The 20,842-nt window shown below is 47.0% G+C and overlaps 1 pseudogene; it reads right to left on the bottom strand.

Annotated features, from left to right (window-relative positions):
• Nucleotides 1–847: 847 nt before the first annotated feature.
• LOC138986863 (melanoma antigen preferentially expressed in tumors-like) lies at nucleotides 848–5,175 on the bottom strand (annotated as a pseudogene).
• Between the last annotated feature and the right edge of the window lie 15,667 nt (nucleotides 5,176–20,842).

Below are 20,842 nucleotides of genomic sequence, written 5' to 3'. Positions count from 1 at the left end.
TTTCACTTTCATGCATTGGAGAAGGAAATGGCAACCCACTCCAGTGTTCTTGCCTGGAGAATTCCAGGGATGGGGGAGCCTGGTGGGCTGCCATCTATGGGACTGCACAGAGTCAGACACGACTGAAGCGACTTAGCAGCAGCAGCAGCAGGGTCTGAGATGGAGGCTTTGCATCTGCTGGATCCACTGGGGAAAATGCTCCAGTCCAGGGCCTTGGTGGGGTTAGCAGTGAGGGCCCCTTGGAAGAAGGTTCCCTAGAGCCATGCTCACTCCTGGATCCTTAATTTGTTCCAGGCCCTGAGAACGCACCTTGTATAAGAGGACAGGTTGAACAGCCTCAGAGATAAGTGAGGAGATGAATGCCTTGGAAATGAGAACCACAGGGAGTGGGTAAATGGTGCCCTGAACTCCTGTAGCTGATCCTTGCCTACCAGAGAGCATCTAGGTCCCGCTCACGTTCAGGCCCTTTTATTTAAACACTAACAGGAGAGTCATGAATTTAAAGGGGAGAATCATGGTCAGAGATCACAGAGGACACCCAATGATTGACACTGAAGTTCCCTTTATTTCTTTTTAACAATTCAATGGAGAGGTAACAACCCCATTAACCTCCCAAGCCCAAAATTCCGTCTCCAAAATTCAGATTCATATTTCTAACTTTGTAGGAACACATCTCTCCAAAAATCCCACCAAGCCCTCCCCTCCTGCACACTCTAAATCACCTTTCCTTTTCCAGCATGCACTTAACTATTGTCTGAAACTGTGGTTTGTGTTCCTTCTAGATGTAGTGAGGTCTGGGTGGCAGCGTCCCAGTGCTGGGGACAAAGCCTGCAACTCATGAGCTGGGCTAGGCGGGCGTGTAGCAGGGACACAGGATGGGCTCGGTGTCATAGAAGATCTGCTCACCGCAGTGTGGACAGGGGCTGGCACTGACCCAGACCATGCTGGACCGCCCAGACTCACACAGCAGCCGCTTGAGCCGGGTGTGCAGCTGAGCCAGGAGGCCCAGGTGCAGGGTGCCACGCACATCCTCATAGCTCTCCAGGGGTGAGGGGTACAGCACGTGGCTCAGCTTGCTCAGCCCCATGGTGTGGTGCAGCAGGCTCTCCAGCACTGCCATGGAGATGGGGTTGCCGCAGAAGCTGAAGGTGGTGAGCTGGGAGCAGCAACTCAGGGCTGGCAGGAGGGCACTGAACTGGGAGTCCATGATGCCACACTCATCCAGATCCAGGTCCTGCAGGGTGGCTGAAGTCCACTCAATCAGGACCTTCAGGGGCTCCAAGCTGAGGCTGGTCAGGTTGACCCCGCTGAGGCCCAGGTCCTTCAGCTGGCTGACGCTCGGGCACTGTGACAGGTACGCCAGATCTGACTCCGAAATCAGGCAGTTGGTGATCCACAGGGTCTCCAGAGGGGTGTTCAGGCACCTGGGGAAAGACAGGGCAGTCAGTCCCAGGGGCAGAGGTGGCGGGCAGAGGGATGTGGGGAGGAGAGACCTGTTCACCGGAACGCAGGGCATCTCACTGAGTTGGAGCTGGCCTCTCACCTTCTTGACAGGAAGGCAGGGGGTTCTGAGGGGAAGGTCATGCTCACATGAGAGACGACCTCCCCCTACACAAAATGATGAACTATTTTTAATGTGGGAAACAAACAGTAAACAAATGTTATTTGTCTATTTCAGCTTACTAGTATTTTGTTCACAGGAATTAAGATGTTTTTACAGGACAATACTAGTTGAATTAAACAGCAGGCTGGATGCACTGGACATGGGCTGCTGGGTCCCAGCAGCTACAGATGATCCCTGGGAATATCCCCAGATATTCGGGGCCACAAACCATCCATCACTACCTACAATTCTTTTTATTTTTTTTCTTTCTTTCTTCTGGTTTCTTAGTGAATATATTTATTCCTAATGCTTGGAGTTTTGCTGCCAAAAAAAGGAATCAATGGAACTCATTCATACAGACAGACTAGGCAATCCTCTCAGGTTTTATCACTGTGTTCTCTGTTACTGAGGATTTCGTCTCTTAGAGGAAAACATTAATTGTAATTTGACTTAAAGAGATTGGAGCCACTTCAACAATGATTCTCATTTGACTTTTTCTTCCAGGAGCCACAATTTCATCTGTATCCTCGTCATCTCCAGAATCACCCACTTTCCACAGCTCACCTGGACCTAAAACAACTCAGGACAGAAGTCCCAGGTGGGAGTGAGAGACAGAGATTCAGACTTCAAACCTCATGTGGGACCAAGGTCCTTCTCGCTTAGTTATCTTTCATCATCTCAGCTAAGACATCACTCTCTTGGAAAGAATTCCCAAGGGCATCAACCCTGACCCACACTATGCGGACTCCCAGCAAGAAATCCCCTTTGACAGCATCTAACCTAGGCCATGCCTCTGACCCTAACCAGGGAGGTGACTTGACAAGATGGCTGGAGACACAGTGGTGGCATTTGAGGACTTCAAAGGGCCTGTGCACACTGGCAATGTCCCCAGCAGGCATAAATAGATGCCCGATGGTAAAGAAATGAAAGAGGCCAGGTTTTGCTGCAGAGCTGGCGCCACGCCTCACCTGAGCACCTGGTGCAGGCGGCCCTCGAGGAAGGAGATGGAGTCCAGGTAGAGCTCCTGCAGGTGGGGCAGGTTCAGGAACTGTGCACTGAGCTGGTTGACGCAGTTCTCCTGGTCCGGGGTGGTATGTGGCAATATGTGGATGCGCGACAGCAGCAGCCGCGCGCAGGTTGCCCATCCGTCCCAGGTGCGGCAGGAACCTGCTCAGTGTGGCCAGCTTCCAGATGCAGTTGACCTCCAGGTCCTGAATGGAGTCCAGCTGCACCACCTTCAGGATCTTCCTGATGCTCTGCATGGGCATGGTGAAGATCCTCAGCTTCTGGCAGCGGATGTGCAGCAGCTTCCCTCTTCTTGGCCTTCTTCAGCAGGTAGCTGAGGGTCTCATCCAGAGTGTCCTCCTTGATGCACAGGTCGACCAGCACCTCCACAGGGGCCTGCTCTGGCTTCAGTCCCACCTGCGCCTCCACCTTGCACCTCTTCTGCATGGGCTGGGCTGGCTCGGGCTCCAGCAGTGAGCAAACACTGACCTTCATCCCGACCACAGGGTCCAGAAGTCCTGGTGGGTTTCTGGCGCAAGTCCAGCACCTGCAGCTTCCACCGCCTGTGGGGCCAGGGGGAAAGGCTGAGCTGTGCAGAGGCCAATGGGCACCAGGACCCCATGAGTGCTCTGCACTCCACAACCACAGCTCCTCTGGCTTCCGGTCCCCCTTGGTTCCCACTTTAAGGGATAATGGGGGTGGCCCACATGCTTTTTCTGCCTTCTCCCCCAACCAGTCCTATACATCCAATTGCCTGTTTCCATATGAGTCCTCATCCACCTGCCCTGTCTGCATTGTGCTTACACCCCCAGGCCTCACCAGTCTGCCAGGTTGACCTTACCTGGGGCGGACCTCCTGAGCAAGCAGGACATCCAGACCATCGAGTGCTGCCTGGAAGGTGTCCAGATGAGGCTGGTGGTCCTGCATCAGGGCCCCAGTGGGAGGGCAGGGGAAGGGCCAGGCCTGCACCATCGCCTTCAGGGCCTCTGTGTGCCTTCCAGCAAAGGCCTCCATAAACAGTGGTGGAAAGAGCTCGATGGGCAGCTCCTCCAGAGCCATGATGGCCAAGGCCTCATTGCGCAGCAGGCACTGTGCTGGCCAGCTCCAGGAGTCGGGGTGGGGCCTGGACGTTCATCCTGAAGAACCTACTCTGGAATGAGTCCTGGGAGGACGTCAGAGAGCAAGGGCATGGGAGTGGGGTGGGTTTCCTTCTCTGGTCAAGGAACCGGGGAGACCCTGCTGTCCCTCCACCCTCAGGGAACCAAGGCAGGGTCAGAGACATCCTCTGGCCACAAAGTCACAGCTTTTGTCCCACTAGCACATGGACAAGCATCTCTCCAGGCAGCAACAAAGGGACAAGGTGACCTCTTGCTCCATCCCGTATCTCCTGGCTGCTGCATTTAATCCCAGCCCTACTGGCCGGTAGATACCTAGGAGTCTGACAGCTGACCCCACTCTCTTCAGAGAAAGCTTCTGATTATTACTCAAGGGCTGAAAACAGGAATAAGGAGTTTAGCCCAACACAGCCTGTCTCTAAACTCCAACCAATAACTCACACAATGAGTGCTGTTAGGTCACTTCATAAAAAAGTCACTTTCACTGGGTGTCTCTTCTACAAATGTTATTACCATTCGGTTCAGTGGACCAAAGCACTCACATTCAGAACAAAACCTCCACTCTTTCAAATATTCTACAGATTTTTTTTTTTTTTATCCCCCATGGGATTAAAAAAGTCTTTAGCTTTTAAAACAAAAAAAGAACCCCAAAAATCCTTTAGGCTAGTCAAATCACAAAACTGTAAAATAATATGAACTATAATCACTGGTCTCAAACTAAAATGTAAAATGTCACCCAAAAATTCCTCCTAATTAGATGTCTTTCATTAAATCAATTCCAGGAACTTCCCTGAATTTCAGTGTGGAGGACTTTATTCTTTCACAGCAGGGGCATGAGTTCTATCCCCATCAGGGATCTATGACACCAGATGCTGTTCTGTGTGGCCCCATCCCCTAAATCTCACCCCACCCTAACCCATCCCTCACTGCCCCTACCCTGTCAAATTTTATCTGGTTAGGAAATGTTGTAATGATCTGTACAAGTGGAGAAAATCAGAGAAGAAACCAAACTGTCTGGGATAAAGGTAAAACTGCATGTAGAAGGAAAAGCAAAGTATACAATTGCCAACGTGAATGGAAAGGCAAAGAAAATTCTCCACAGGATCGTGGCCTGCATGGACTGTCCCATGAAGACCCCAGCAGGTACATCTGTCAGAGCCCAATGCTCCAGCGTGGAGCAGTGTGCTCAGTCCTCAGACCCTCTTCTCCTTCCAGGACACACTTTTCAGATTCTGGCTGAAATTTCCATTTCCAGATAAAGTGCTATCTTACTACTAGATTTCCATCCAGCTAAGGCTGAGTGGTTTTTGTTTTTGTTTTTTTTTTTTTACTTTCTCACTACATACAACTGATGGGATCCTGTCTGTTCACAATAGGTTACCAAAATATTTAAAAATATAAAAGAAGAAAACTAACCTGAAGGTACATTCTTTGGGGGAGTTTGGGCCACATCAAAATCAACCAAATGTTCACATTCAGACAGCTTTGTGTGGATGGTGATGTCACCCCAGAAAACAAAGAAACAAAGTAAGATTCCTGAGTATCACACTGTCACTTATACATTGTCAGACAGTGAAACATGTTCCCGTTCACAAAGGAACAGAGGTGTAATGGAGGGATGATGGGTCCTCCAGATTTTGAGAGTGAAGAATTCCCTGGAACTGGTCAGGTCAAAATACACCTAGGAGCTGGCCAGGAGAACAGAGGGACCAGACATTTGTAACAAAACCATGAAAGTACCCAAGAAAGTGTGTTTTGTTTGGAGGAATTCAAAGACTTATCTTAGGCTAGGCTTGAGAAATTTTCAGAAGAGGGAGTGGCTAAAAAGGGACCAGGTGGATCCCTTAAACCCAAGACAAACCCAAGATCCAGACTTCCTTCCTCCCTGGAGGCAAAAGGGCATTTCCTTTCTGAAGCTAGGCTATTACATTTAGGAATGTGTTTTAGGAGAGGATGGAACTGTTTTGGCTGGCCAAACCTTGACAGGCATTGTTTTGCCTGAAAGCCACTTATGGCTTAGGGTCGTGGCTCTCCTGAAGGGAAATAAACGTGGGCCAAGGACATAAATCTGTGTCAGCAAATGGCTGTAAACCGGAGGCTCAGGGTCCCTGCACATCCCAGCCTGGGCTCTGTCCAGCGACCTGTACCCTCAACATGACCTTCAAAGGCTCCTTCCCAATGTAGCTGGGTAACCTGACCTTCCCTCAGTGCCAGTGAACAAGAAATCCAAAGCGCCTTTGAAACCGCCCTCCCCCCCAACCCCAACCCCTCTCCCTCCCTTAAGGCTCTCACTTACAGAGATTCTGATGGGAGCTCAACTTTAAGCCCACAAATACAATTCAGTTTTTCCTTTGCTCTGCATTAAGAACAGGTAGCCACACGGACTTTCTCCCTGGGGAGGTGCAAATCCTGCATCAAAGGGTCTGGGTTGAAGCCCCTTCTGGGCCGGCTGACACACTGGTTCTGTTGAGGTCTCAGAACACAGACAGATGGAACCTCTCCACGCCTGGCATTGTGATGCCCCAACAATTCTATATGGAAGGCAAGAAGGAGGCCTTCCCTGAAAGCTACTCTACAGTTTGTTAACTTCCTAGAGATGGCATTCACCAAATTCCCACCATCCCCATCAGCAGCCAGAGATGTGGGTGTCCCTTAAATAGAGTTAAAACCCCTAAAATAGGGTTAAGCTGGAATGTGCCTTAAGGGCACTTTGACTTCCGGCAATCACCTTGGCCAAACAGCTGCAGAAGCTCAAGATTAGCAACGAAGAGAATCATCCAGTCCCTGATTAAGTAACAACCATGAGGATGCTGGCACTTTCCACCAGTACTTCAAATAACTTTCAGAGAGAAGTCGAAATTCACCCCTGGTTTCCTTTCCAGCCTGGTGAGTGTGAGAAAGCCAAGGCAGGGCTCTGCCATGCTCCACGAAGGAGGAACTGGAAGGCCTACTTGGGGGAAGATGGACGAATGTGCCCCAGTGAACATTAGGAAGAGCTAGCTGACTTCATAGGGACTCAGGGAAACAGGAAAAAGCAGAAGTCTAAGCTTGGGATGTTTCCATGGGAACTCAGCATCCAGGAGATCTAAGGATGCAGGAGGGACCACTGTCTTCAAATGATCTAAAATCAAGGAGTATCAGTAAAAAGTTTTTTCTAGTGAGGCAGGGGACAGGCCTCTATCCACCCCCAGCTCCACAGAGTCTGTTTGTGCAGGGGACTCACTGAACACCGAAGCACTAGGGGCTCATCTGCATGAAGACGTGTTCTTCCTGCCCAGTGTCAGGTTTGGCCAGGACAACTCCCAGGACCCAGGCGTAGTCAACCTGGGGGACATATCTACCTGTTTTTGTGTTGCACAGGCTGGTGCAGCCACTGAGCTCATTTCGTCATGGGAAGAGCTCATTCCCTCTCTAGTGGCAGAATTCCTTCTGTGACTGCAAAGCATCTGCTCCCCAGGGCTTTCCTGGGGCCCTTTGGAATGAATCTGCACCCAAAGAGTCACTAGAAATGTTGGAAAATGACCCTCCCTGGCTTCTGGAGGAAGACCACAGCCTGGATGGTCCTCAGAGGCCCCAGACTGACAAGAAGCCTTGGGGACCCAGCCTCCAGCAGCCGAGATCCCACCTGGAGTTCCAGTATGTCTGTCCTCCCTCCACTCTGGAGTCAGACCCCTGCTTACACTGGAATAGTCTACCCTCTCTATGAGACCTCTTTGCCTCTTCCTGTGCTTGGCTAGACAGATTCAATGACATCTAGACCTAAACAAAAGAGGCCCCCTCCTTCTTCCTCCTGATTGAAGACTTGCCAGATGTCTAGGTCACCCTAACTCTAACCAGTTACTCCCTAGGGTGGTGATTCTAGAGGCAAAGCAACAGTAGGATGGAGTCGGTGGGGGAAGGGAGGTTGAGGGCCCTATCCAGGCAGGTAGGACTGCAGCACTTGGCAGGGGATAGCCCAGAACAAGGGGGAGGCAGAAAATGACAGCAGAACTAGGGGCCTAGACTCCTGGCTCTCAGAGCTGCATCTCATTTTCTGGAGAGGTGTCAGGATCGCTGAGGGCACTGCAGCCTGCACTTGGGGCCTAGGAGTGCCCCGAGGTGGTAGGGACAGAATAAGAGAACAGAATGTTCAAACAGTTAGCTTGAAACTTCATTAGGGAACTGTAGATAGAGAAGAAACTTTATGGGGTTTTGGGAGACCACAATAAGACTAATGACACTCAAGAAAATAATGGGAAAATTCTGAAACATGCAGGCTTGCTTGACACATAAAGCAAAACAAATGCTTAGCATCAAAGCCAGCTTGGATTTCTTTTTTTTTTTTTTTTTTTTTAATTTTATTTAATTTTTAAACTTTACATAATTGTATCAGTTTTGCCAAATATCAAAATGAATCCACCACAGGTATACATGTGTTCCCCATCCTGAACCCTCCTCCCTCCTCCCTCCCCATACCATCCCTCTGGGTCATCCCAGTGCACTAGCCCCAAGCGTTCAATATCGTGCATTGAACCTGGACTGGCATCTCGTTTCACCAAGCTAACTTGCTTAGCAACAAAACCATGCAGCAGAAGCATGAGACATGGCCCAAAATAATCAAACTGTGGTGGCATGAGACTTACATCCTGGCTAGTGAGCTCCATGAGTTAATAACCCCAGAAACATGGTCTTTGGCCACTAAGACAACTTCTTTCCAGAATGTGCCCCCAAACAATAAAACAATAGCAGAAAACAAGACCTACAACCTGCCCAGTGATCAACAACTTACTGCTGCTGCTGGTAAGTCGCTCAGTCGTGTCCGGCTCTGTGCGACCCCATAGACGGCAGCCCACCAGGCTCCAACGTCCCTGGGATTCTCCAGGCAAGAACATTGGAGGGGGTTGCCATTTCCTTCTCCAATGCAGGAAAGTGAAAGGGAAGTCGCTCAGTCATATCCGACTCTTCACGACCCCATGGACTGCAGCCCACCAGGCTCCTCCATCCATGGGATTTTCCAGGCAAGAGTGCTGGAATGGGGTGTCATTGCCTTCTCCAAATCAACAACTTAATGCCTCCCCAAAACAGGCTCTGTGCATACAAAACACTATCACTTATGGAAAGATGACTTTTCAAAATGAAAGACCTGCATTGAATTGAGACCTGAAAATATTTTTCCCAAGTAATACTACAGGGAAGTCTAGTGTGCTGCAGTCCATGGGATGGCAAAGAGTTGGATACTACTGAGCAACTGAAATGAACTGAACTGAACTACGATATCCTAGCCTGACCATATAGAATGGACAAATAAACTTCCCTGCCCTACCTGGGGGAGGCACTGGTAATGGAAACATGCTGTCTACTCAAGAAAAAGAAGATATTTTCCCCCTCCCCTCTTCCTCTGATTGTGAAAGTGTAACTGAGTACTTAGGGCAACACAAGGCTTGTGAACCTTCCAAGTGTCCTACTGTAATAAATGACTTCTTTTCTAGCACTTCACTTTTCATATAATTTCTTTCTAGTATTAAGTATTAGTCGCTCAGACATGTCTGACTTTTTGTGACCCCATAGACTGTAGCCCATCAGGCTCCTCTGTCCTTGGGATTCTCTAGGCAAAAATACTGGAGTGGGTTGCTATTTCCAACTCCAGTGGACCTTCCCAACTGTACATAAAGGAGACTGTACATAAAGGAGACTTCATTAACGTGCAGTAGAGGATACCCCAGTTAACCTGTTACAGAAAATTGCCTCTTAAGTCTTTAAATTCTATATCAGTTCTATACCTCTGCTTTGGCCGATTGCTTATTTATGTAGGTTTTAAGGACTGAATGACCTGGGGCTATTTGTTCCTGTCTGACTCTTTATGACGCCATGAACCTTAGCACACGAGGATTCCCTGTCCCCAGAGTTTGCTCAAACTCAAGTCTACTGAGTCAGCGATGCCATCCATCCATTTCTTCCTCTGTCATCCTCTTCTCTTGTCTTCCCTCTTTCCCAGCTTCAGAGTCCTTTCCAATGAGTCAGCTCTTCACATCAGATGGCCAAAGTTTTGAGCTTCAGCTTCAACATCAGCCCTTCAATGAATATTCAGGGTTGATTTCCTTTAGGATTGACTGGTTGTAAATGTTTAGAGAAATAAAAATACTAAAACAATTTTTTTAGTACTCTGTGATCTTAAGCATTGAGAATTAAAGTGTTTCATTTCTTTGCGAAAACGTCAGAAAGGAGTCCTCTCAACTCTGCTTCCTTTCTTCTCAGCACATAAATTTCAACTGAGGGTGATGATCTTTCTTATGCACAGCCTGGCCAATTGTTACCCTACTTCCTAAGCCTGGATCTGCTTCCAAGGTCTCATTCTTTGTGCTTTCAGGCCTGATACTATGTCCAAGTTTCTTTATCACTACCAAGTGAAGTAACATTTGCTGGCATCTTTGCCTCTGAGACAGCTTCATTTCTTTTGTCACAAACATGCTCTTTATTCAACTTTTTCCAGGGGATGGGGAATGAGAGCCTGAAGCTGGATTCTAAATCAAAATGACAATACCTCATATTTGGCATAATTTACATCACCAAGTGGTTCACTTTCCTCATCTCACGTTCTTCCTCAAAAACTGAAACATCATCAGCAGTGGCCTCACCGTGCTTTTTCCTTTTCACAGGCAAGGGCTGGGGCTCAAGAGACTGTCACAGATGGGGCCACGGAGAATGACACAGGAATGATGCCTCTGGCCAAGTGCAGGTCTCCTAAGCCATCCCTGGGCCAGTCTGGTGGGGCAGTGTGCCCAGGAAAGTCTCTGAGTTCTGGAATGCCCTACTCTGTTTGTGGGCAGTGAAAAGCCTAGGGCCTACTAGAGAACAGAACAGGAGCCTCCTTTCAGGGGACACTACCCACCACAGTCTAGGAACTCAGCAAGTCTGGGGGTACTGCCAGGTCATCCAGGAGGATGGGGCAATGATGCAATATTTGGGGACAAATCCAGAAAGGCCTAGATTTATACCTCACCTCAGCTCAACGGCCCTCCTCCAAGGTCTCAGGCTCAGACCATATCCCAGGAGGAAACCTCCCACTACTGCCTGCCCTCCACAGGGGCAAATAGGCAGATTCACTGATGGGGTTTCACCAGCCAGATCTGGGGAGCAGCTGTGCACAGAGGCCCCTTCCATAGGTGAGGCAGGAGATATGAAGGGTGTGGGGACCCTGGTCCATTGCCGTGACTGCAAAAGCAGAGCTCTGGGACTCTGTGCCATGGCCTGGGCTCTGATCACACTTGGTCTGCACAGTAAGGGGACTGGCTGGCAGCCCCCATGCTGACCCCTTTCTCCCTCTGCCCTGAACTCCCCTGGATTCATGACCTTGACCTCTCCTCTTTGCACATCTTCCTCCTCTCAGGGTCCTGGCCCCAGTGGGTCCTGACACAGACACTCAAGAGTCTGCAGTTCTGGGACAGAGGGTCCACATATTCTGCTCTGGAGACAGCAGTGATACTGGGGGTTACAGCCAGGTGTCCTGGGATCAGCAGTGCCCAAAGGTTACCCAGCACCCCCAGTGCATAATATCGTCCTTGCCCTGTGGTCTCTCTCCATTCTCCATTCCACGTCTGGCCACACGGCCTTCCTGGCCTCCTCCAGCTGCAACTAGAGGACTCATTCTGTTGCCTGAGTGCTTTCTTTCCAGGAGCACCTCACTACCAGGGCCCCACACTAGGAAGAGCAAAACTTCCTGGGCTCACCACACAGCCCTTGCCCAATACCACATAGGGTCGAGTGTCTGGGGTCTGAAACAAGCCTCCCGAGCACAGGTTCTGAACCTAACCATGGCTTTGGGAATGGGTCCTCAACACGCTGCAGTTGCCTTTTTTAAGACAGCAGCAGGACCAAAGCTCTCTTAGGAAAATGACGTGGGAAACTAAAGGGTGCTCATCCTCCTCAGGCTACAGACGCTACCCAGCTCCCCAATGACCAGCACAGAGGAGGCACCAGAGGTGATGAAGGGGACCAGCTTACCTGAAGATGGATTCCACCCACACTGGTTCAGCTCACAATGGCCTCAGGTCCTCAAACAACCAGTTTCCCTGGTCTCCTATCCTCTCAGTCACCCGTGTCCACCCAAGCCTGAGAATAAGATCCAAAGTGCTCCAAAAACAAGATGATGGTATGTTAACATGTGTATTTATGAACCAGAAGAATAAACTCAAAACTGGAAAGCCAACCCTGCCATGTGAGTGCGAGTCTCCTCGTATCTCCGAATCTGAGTGATTTCTCAATGGCTGGACCAGCAGACAATTGAAGCGCCGAGCTGGACTCAGGTCCAAGGGCCCTTCTTCAAAGGACACTGATCACCATCCAGCAGCCCCATTTCGGTCCCTTTCTCAGCCCACCATGCCCTGGAACCTTCAGAGGGGAGCCCATGTCCAGTGCCAAGTGGCAGCAGACCCTGGTTCGCTGGATTATTGCCTCCACAGGGTAGGCCTCTTTGCGGAGCACGTAGGTACGGCTGGCTCCTCACCCTCCTGGGCTATTATTCCAGCCCCCGGTCCAGATAACTCGTTTTTGGGAGGCGAATAGTACTGGGGGTCTGTGGGGGTGAACCAGAGACTAGCTCAAGGTCACCTTATGGGAAAGCAGGGGACCCAAGGCGGGAACTTACGGTTTGTGCAGCTGTGCCTTGCCACAAGGTCCCTGTTGAACGCTGAGGAGAGAGAAGTGGTTACTCTGCAGTGTCCGGAAAACAGGTGGCCTAATCAACCCAGCTACTGTTTCCTCCTGGAGCAAATCTCATGAGATCTTGGGATCGCGAGTGCAGTCTCCCAGGGAGTCAGAGAATGGCGGTGAAGGCATGCAGAGAAGGGAAGGGTGTTGCCTGTGGCCATGCCCTGGCAATGGCGGGGGTAGGAGCATTAGGGTGGGGGTAGGGAGGGGTCAATGGCACCCCACTCCACCCCACTCTAGCCTGGAAAATCCCATGGATGAAGGAGCCTAGTATGCTGCAGTCCATGGGGTCGCTCAGAGTCAGACACGACTGAGCGACTTCCCTTTCACTTTTCACTTTCATGCACTGGAGAAGGAAGTAGCAACCCACTCCAGTGTTCTTGCCTGGAGCATCCCAGGGACCGGGGAGCCTGGTGGGGTGCCATCTACGGGGTTGCACAGAGTCGGACACTACCGAAGTGACTTAGCAGCAGCAGCAACAGCAGGGAGGGGTAGCCGGAGAAGGCAATAGCACCCCACTCCAGTACTCTTGCCTGAAAAATCCCATGGACACAGGAGCCTGGTAGGCCACAGTCCATGGGGTCGCTAAGAGTCAGACACGACTGAGCAACTTCACTTTTACTTACTCTTCACTTTCATGCATTGGAGAAGGAAATGGCAACCCACCCCAGTGTTCTTGCCTTGAGAGTCCCAGGGAAGGGGGAGCCTGGTGAGCTGCTGTCCATGGGGTCATACAGAGTCAGACACGACTGAAGCGATTGAGCAGCAGCAGCAGCAGCAGCAGCAGCAGCAGCAGCAGGGAGGGGTAGTGGAGAGGGCAATGGCACCCCACTCCAGTACTCTTGCCTGGAAAATCCCATGGACAGAAGAGCCTGGTGGTATACGGCTGAAGCAACTAAGCAGCAGCAACAGCAGCAGCAGGGAGGTGTAGGGCTAGCTGGGGGTGGGGTAGGGGGGTGGTGGGGGGGTGAGAGTGGGGTTGGGGGTTGGGTGGGTTGGGGGACAGGTTGAGGGTTGGGTGTGGGGGCGGATTGGGAGTCAGGGTGTGGGGTGGTAGTGGGGGTTGGGATGAGGTATGGGGGAAGGTGGGGTGGTGGAGGGGTAGGGCTGTGGTGGGGTTATGGGTTTGGGATGGGCGTGGGGTAGGAGAAGTGGCCCTTGTAGCTGGGTGTCCAAGGGGTGCTTGGAGGCACAGGTAGACAGGTTCACACAGAAAGCTACACAGATACAAATAACAGAGAGTCTAGAAGACGGAGGGAGGGCTCCAAGAGAGGGGGCGGTGTGGTGCCTGTGGCCACGCCCACCGGTCTGGCGGCGGGGGCAGGGGGAGGGGAGGAACTTTTAGATGGGGGTACAGTGGGATAGGGAAGGGTAGAGTAAGGTGGGGGTAGGGAAGGGTGGGAGTAGGATGGGGGTAGGGTTGGGTCTGTTTCGGGTGGGTGTGTGGGAGGTGTGGGGGTGTAGGGGTGTGGTGGACGTGGGTTGGGGGTGGGATGGGGATACGGTTGTGGGTGTGGTGTGGGGGGTGCAGTGGGGGTGGGGGTAGGATTGTGGGATGGGGTGGCAATATGGGTGTGGAGTGGGGGTAGGGTAGGGGAAGTGGGTAAAGGCCCTTGTAGCTTGGTGTCCAACGGGCAACTGGGGGCACAGGTAAGTGCACACAGAAAGCTACATAGATAGGAAGAACAGGGAGCCTCACTCAGAATGTTGTGGGCCCTAAGGGGTGGTAGGCTAGCCACAAGGGCACAACATTGACAAGGAATGACCTAGATAGGTGCATAATGAGAAAGGGGTTCTCCAAGTCAGTTGAGCCCAGAAGTCCTTGTTTTCTGGTCCCCTGAAGGAATGCACAGGCAATAGACCAAGCCAACATGACTAGTACTGTGAAACTGTCCAAGATGATGGGAGAATGCAGAATGCAGGTGTATGTCACTCAACTGTCCAGGGCGACCGCTTTTAACCCTCCCCAATGCTCTGCAGGTCGGTCCCTGTCATGAGCAAATGCCAAGATTCTGTAACCTTTGAGGATAAGGTTAGAGTTAAAAGTGCAACCTGACATGATCCATGAGCAATTGAAGAATTTAACAGGAAAAAGAAAATCAGATGCTTACCAAAATTCATGTGCCTGGAGAAGCAGCAGGTACTTGTTCATATGTGCAAGTTTCCTCTCCGGGATGTTCATGTGTACACGTGCATGTGTGTGCACATGTGCATGCAGAAGCATCTGCCAGTGTGTTTGTGAGTATGACCTGTCAGAACTGATCTAGCCAAATGATGGAAGTTGGATAGCAAAAACATGAAAGTCATAGGAAAGGTACATAGACTCTGGACATCAGAAGCACTGGAGCCAGGGTACCGATCCCTGTTATTTCACTGATGAGTAAGCTCTAAGTGGAATCACAGTGGTCCACTCAGGATGCCTGGCAGAAAAGAGAGGCAGGAGGAAACAGCCTGGAGAGTGTGCAGAGGAAAGTCCACTACACCTGCAGTTTATGAAAAGTCAAAAATATACCTAATGAGCTGGAAGGAGAAACTACCTAATTAATTGAGTTATTTAGCTATGGAAATTTCCAGTGAAACAGCCAAAAGTGCTTCCTGGCTTCTTCTTGTTGCCTATAGTAAAATATGAAGGAAAATTAAAAAAAAAAAAAAAAACAACTTTAAGAGAAAGACTATTAAAAAGTAGACAGAACTTGCTGATTTGGAAATTTTCCAGTCTTTTATGTTGACAGAAGATGCTAAAATTAATGGCTCTCAAGAAAAAGATCATATCTGGGGCATTAGGGTAAGGTGGTCTAAATATAACATTGTACATCACATATACGTCAGTTCTTAATTTTTTTTTTTAAATAAAGTTGGTCTAAAGATGAGCTGAAGATAATGACATCTGGTCCCATAACTTCATGGGAAATAGACGGGAAAACAGTGGAAACAGTGTTAGACTTTATTTTGGGGGCTCCAAAATCACTGCGGATGGTGTCTCCAGCCATGAAATTAAAAGACACTCCTTGGAAGAAAAGTTATGACAAACCTAGATAGCATATTGAAAAGCAGAGACATTACTTTGCCAACAAATGTCTGTCTAGTCAAGGCTATGGTTTTTCCAGTGGTCATGTATGGATGCAACAGTTGGACTGTAAAGAAAGCTGAGCACCAAAGAATTGATGCTTTTGAAATGCGGTATTGGAGAAGACTCTTGAGAGTCCCTTCGACTACAAGGAGATCCAACCAGTCCATTCTAAAGGAGATCAGCCCTGGGTGTTCTTTGGAAGGAATGATGCTAAAGCTGAAACTCCAGTACTTTGGCCACCTCATGTGAAGAGTTGACTCATTGGAAAAGACTCTGATATAGGGACGGATTGGGGGCATGAGGAAAAGGGGACGACAGAGGATGAGATGGCTGGATGGCATCACTCACTCGAAGGACGTAAGTTTGAGTGAACTCCAGGAGATGGTGATGGACAGGGAGGCCTGGCATGCTGCAAATTCATGGGGTCGCAAAGAGTAGGACACGACTGTGTGACTGCACTGAACTGAAAGACGAGTGTAACTGTTAAATTCTGTGTTAGGCCTCAGAAAGGTGGAATGGGATGCTTCATAGGATTATTTAGTCAGGCCAATGCCCTCCAAAGAGTTTGGGGTGTCACTCAGAGATCATTTTAATCACACAATAGGACTTATACCAAGTTTCAGGGTGTTATTGCTCAGCTATCTCAGCAGAAAACCAAGACAGAGTAGGCCTTATTATGAAGACATGTGTGATTGTGGCTTTGGAGTGGGGTGCTTTCGCATGAACACCAGTAAGATTATCAGAAGACACATCAAGTTTTAAAATAACAAACTTATGTTCAGCTTGGACTGAAAGGACCAGAAAACGTACAAAATGAGAGCTCTGGACTGCTACCTTTGACAAGCAGGAAACAGGCTATGCAGACTGTTTCAGTGTAACTATATACTCCCCACCTTTCATGCAATGCAATCATGTCAGAGGGTATAATTAAACATTCAGAAACTGAAGCCTAGGAAGTTTCCAGGCCTTGAATCCTAATCCAAGGATTGCCAACAAGAACCTGTGGTATTTCAGAACTGCTATTATTGACTCCCATCTCCCCTCCCCTTTCTGGAACAGAAGTGTCTATGAAAGTTATGTATGCTTGACCCACCATTGTATGTTGGCTGTGAAAGTGAGCAGATTAACTCATCTCTTTTGTTCACAGGTCCTCAGGTCTAGAGGAACTACATTTGTATAATTTGAACTGTTGTGTTGGAGAAGACTCGAGAATGTCCTGGACTGCAAGGAGATCAAACCAGTCAATCCTAAAGTAATTCAGTCCTACATATTCATTGGAAGGACTGATGCTGAGCTGAAGATCCAATACTTTGGCTACCAGATGCGAAGTACTGACACATTGGAAAAGACCCTGATGCAGTAAAGACTGAAGGCAGGAGGAGAAGGGGACGGCAGAGGATGAGATGGTTGGATGGCATCACCAACTGAATGGACTTAAGTTTGAGCAAGCTCCTGGGGTTTATGATGGACAGGGAAGCCTGACGTGCTTCGTAAAGATTAGAACACAACTGAGTGACAGAACACTTGAGATACTGCACAACTGGACTCTGATTCATATCTGGACCTGACTTAGATGACAGGTCCTGAATTTCAAGTTAATGCTATAATGGATAAAATCTTTGAAAGCATTGTCAGAAAATGCATTTTGGACATAAAAGTATGTAAACAATTTGTGGCCACATGTGTACCAAGTGGTTTTAAATTATGTCCACAAATCCTTTCCATCAAGGGTGGACCTTATACTCCCCTTCACACGTGGGCTGGACTTAGTGGCTCACTTCTAATGTTAGAATATTGTAGAAATGAAAATGAAACTAGGTCATAAAAGGCACTGCACCCTGCTTGCTCATCCTCTTGGATCACTCTCTCTAGAAGCCAGCCTAGTCATATCTTGAGAACACTCAGTTATCCCAGTAGAGAGGCCCACGTGAAAGAACTGAGGCTTTCTCCCAACAGCCAGCAAGGAAACTGGTTTCAACAGCGATGTGAGTAAGCCATCTTGGAAGGAAATCCACCAGCCTATGTCAAGCCTTCAGATGTCGGCAACCTCATGAAATCCTGAGCCAGAACAATCAGATGAATTACTCCTGGATTCCCAACTTTCACAGCAGTATGAGATAATATTGTTTTAAGCTGTTAGTTTGGGGTAATTTGTTACGCAGCAGTAGTTCATTAATGCACTGCCAACTTTGGGCAATGTCTTTGTCCAGGGGTGCCTGTCCATTTAGTCCAAGTGAAGCCAGAATCTGTATGTCAGTTTAGTAAAAATATCCCACCCTTGATCTGACCACCCTCAGTATCAGATCAAATTCCTTATCACTCACCTCAATATCTTATCAACCTTGCCTAGCCTCAGCAATGATCCTCTCAGTTTAGCCAAAATCCACCCTCACCCTTATGGTCCTCTGAATAAGTTTTCATCCACTGACACCCACCCTGTTGTTGTTCATTGCTTTTCAGTCTCCCAGTCTGTATTTGCAACCCCATGCACCCATCCTGTTCTTTAGCTATAAATCCTAGCTGTGTCCCTGCTGGAGTCAGGCTCAAGTTCAAACTCTCTCCCTATTATAAGACCCTGCTGTAGTACTCTTACCTTGAATAAAGTTTTCTTACCACCTTTAGTAAGTGTTATGAATAATTTTTAACATTTCCAAGTTCTGTTACTAGGAATTACTCTCAAAGGAATATTTTTATACCTTTACTTTTTATACTATCTTCATTTGGGGGAATAGATTTCTAGAATTAAAACATTTCACATTTTTACCATACAAACAAAATATCTTTTAAAAGATATTTATATATCTTTAAAAAACCCATATAGTAATCTGAAAAGGATGTATATATAGACATGTCAGTGTATACACACACATACCCTCAGAGTTGCAAGGAAAACTTAATTCTCAGTAAACTGTAAATAAAAACATTCAGCCTGAAAATAGTGAAATCTTTGGAATTGCCAAAAATCATAGAGAATGAAATTTTAATTTTAAAAAATGTGTACATAAAAATATTTGGGATTCAGACAGAATTGATATTTAAATAAAGATAGGTCAAGTCCTAAACACTTAAAAAAAAAAAAAGAAATACTCAGTATAATGTAATAACCTATAATGGAAAAAAAAAACCTAAATAATAGATATGTATCTACATGACTCAATCACTCTGATATACATTGAAACAAACACTGTAAATCAAATATATTTCCATAAAATTTGCAAAGAAAGCTTTTAAAATACATGGCTATAAAAAAATCCTAAAGAAAGTAGGAGGTATATATGAAATGAAACAAAAATATAAAACAACAAAAATTAAACTTGTTGGGATAATAAAACAAGAGCTGCTTCTTGGAAAAAGTAAATCAGAAACATTGATACAACTGTGGCAAATCTAATAAGGGGAAGAGGAGCTAACTGCAATATTAAAAATGAGAAATGGAATGAGATTCTGAGAGGATAATATTCAATCCTGAGTGGAATTACTTTTGTTTCAGGAAAGGTACAGTCAAGCAAAAACCTGAGGAAAGAAAGGGAGGAAGAAAGGAAAGAGAGGAAGAGGGACAGGGAAGAAAGGAAAAAAAGAAATGAAGTGAGAAAGAGAGAAAAGTAAATGTCTCAACAGATGTTGTAAACTATCCAAGAAAACAATTCTCTTTAAATTCTAAAAACAGAAATAGAAATTTATTAAGCCATATACTCATTGCCTTTGATGGTACTAAGAACAAGAAAACCCATTTACACATCACTGTTTAGAAGTCCTGGCCAACACAATAAGATTAGGTAAAAGAATAAAAAGTATGCCATGTTATGTGTAAAAAGACAGACAGCAGAATTAATTTAAAAAACATTACTATAAATACTAATTTTACATACAATTTTGGCACCATTAATAATAAATTTTATCTGAAAGAACAAGTAAAGTAAACAAGGAAATTCAAAAAGGGCAATAATAAAATAGTAATCTTGACAGATATTCAATTTATTTTTAAACAAAACAAAATGATCTTGCCTTAAAAAATACAGATGTATCAATAGAAAAACAGAGAAAGCTCCTGAAAGGACTCAACTATTAACTATCTTTTATTTGCAGGCATAGAAACTGACACAAGTTATTTCTAAGAAGCAAAGCCCTGATGTTATTATCTCTCCTCAGTTTTTCTTTTTGTGAAAATCTAGGAAATTTAGCCTGGAGAGGGAAGAAGAGGGTAGACTTAAAGTTCCTTTAAGGAGGAGGAAGAAAGGGAGGGTTTGAGATTTCACTTGTGATTTGAACAGCATTGGTGAAGCTCAAACAAGGGAGGTAGCAAGCCATGCAGGCCTAGGGGAAGAGCATTTCCAGAAGAACAGCAGGTGCAAAGTCTTTGGATCAGGAAGAAATAGAATTTGCTTGAGGAAAAGCAAGACCAGTGTTGTCAAAAAAAGTGCACCAATGAGGAGAACAGTAGAGTAGAATGACAGAGAATGGAAGAGAGGAGGTAGTCAGGGTCCATATCACTGGAACCTTTTTCAGTTCCAAACGTTCAGCACAAATGGAGGTATACAATAAAGGAGATATGTATACAAAAGTCTGCACGTTTAATTATACATAGAAGTTTTCACCTGAGACCACAACACACATACACACTCTTTCTACAACTAAAGAAAGTGGTTTAAGCTGACACTTAGCAAAGTGCTTTGGCCAAAGCAAACTAACTGGAAAGGCCTAGTAAAATATTCAAAGTGCAAATCAATCAATAAAGCATTGAGTAAATAAATACAATAGAATTTACACTCAGGAAATTACATAAAATGCAGACAACAGACTGACTACAGCTTAGTTATCCGTAGGCCTTCCTCTTCAGTTCTGAGAGGGATGCTAACCTCTTGGTGATTATCACTTTCCAGCATTTTGTGAAAGCTGAGAGAATTTAAATAAATTGAGGTGAGAGAAACAACAACAACAACAACAAGTGAGCAGAGATAAAGAGGAGAAAGGAAGAGGAAAAGGAGATATTTCTCCTGGCATAGGTCTACAGCCAGGATCCCAGGTTCTTTGAATGGTGCACAGAGATTGCTAGGTATCTGTGTCAGAAGTGGAGAAGAGATGGCATTAAAACATACCTAGGGAGACTCAATTCCAGGAACCCAGAAAGGCAGCCAAGTTTGCAGATATTCAGGAACCAATACTTAGAGGGTACCCTGCAGGTCTGTGAAAGTGCCCTTGGAGACCACAAGAAAAAGGTTTCCACAAGTATAACCACAGATTAGATAGTTGGATAGATTAGAGGAAAGATAATAAGTCTATGAACTGATAATTACTGAAATAAATGAGATAATTCTTGCACATCAGACTGTGTTATAAGACAGAAACTCAGTATGAGTTTGATAA

Source organism: Bos mutus, unplaced genomic scaffold (genome assembly GCF_027580195.1).
Source record: "Bos mutus isolate GX-2022 unplaced genomic scaffold, NWIPB_WYAK_1.1 CTG218, whole genome shotgun sequence".
Classification (NCBI taxonomy): domain Eukaryota; kingdom Metazoa; phylum Chordata; class Mammalia; order Artiodactyla; family Bovidae; genus Bos; species Bos mutus.
Note: the sequence above shows the minus strand (reverse complement) of the source record. Positions and strands in the feature narration are given on the sequence as shown.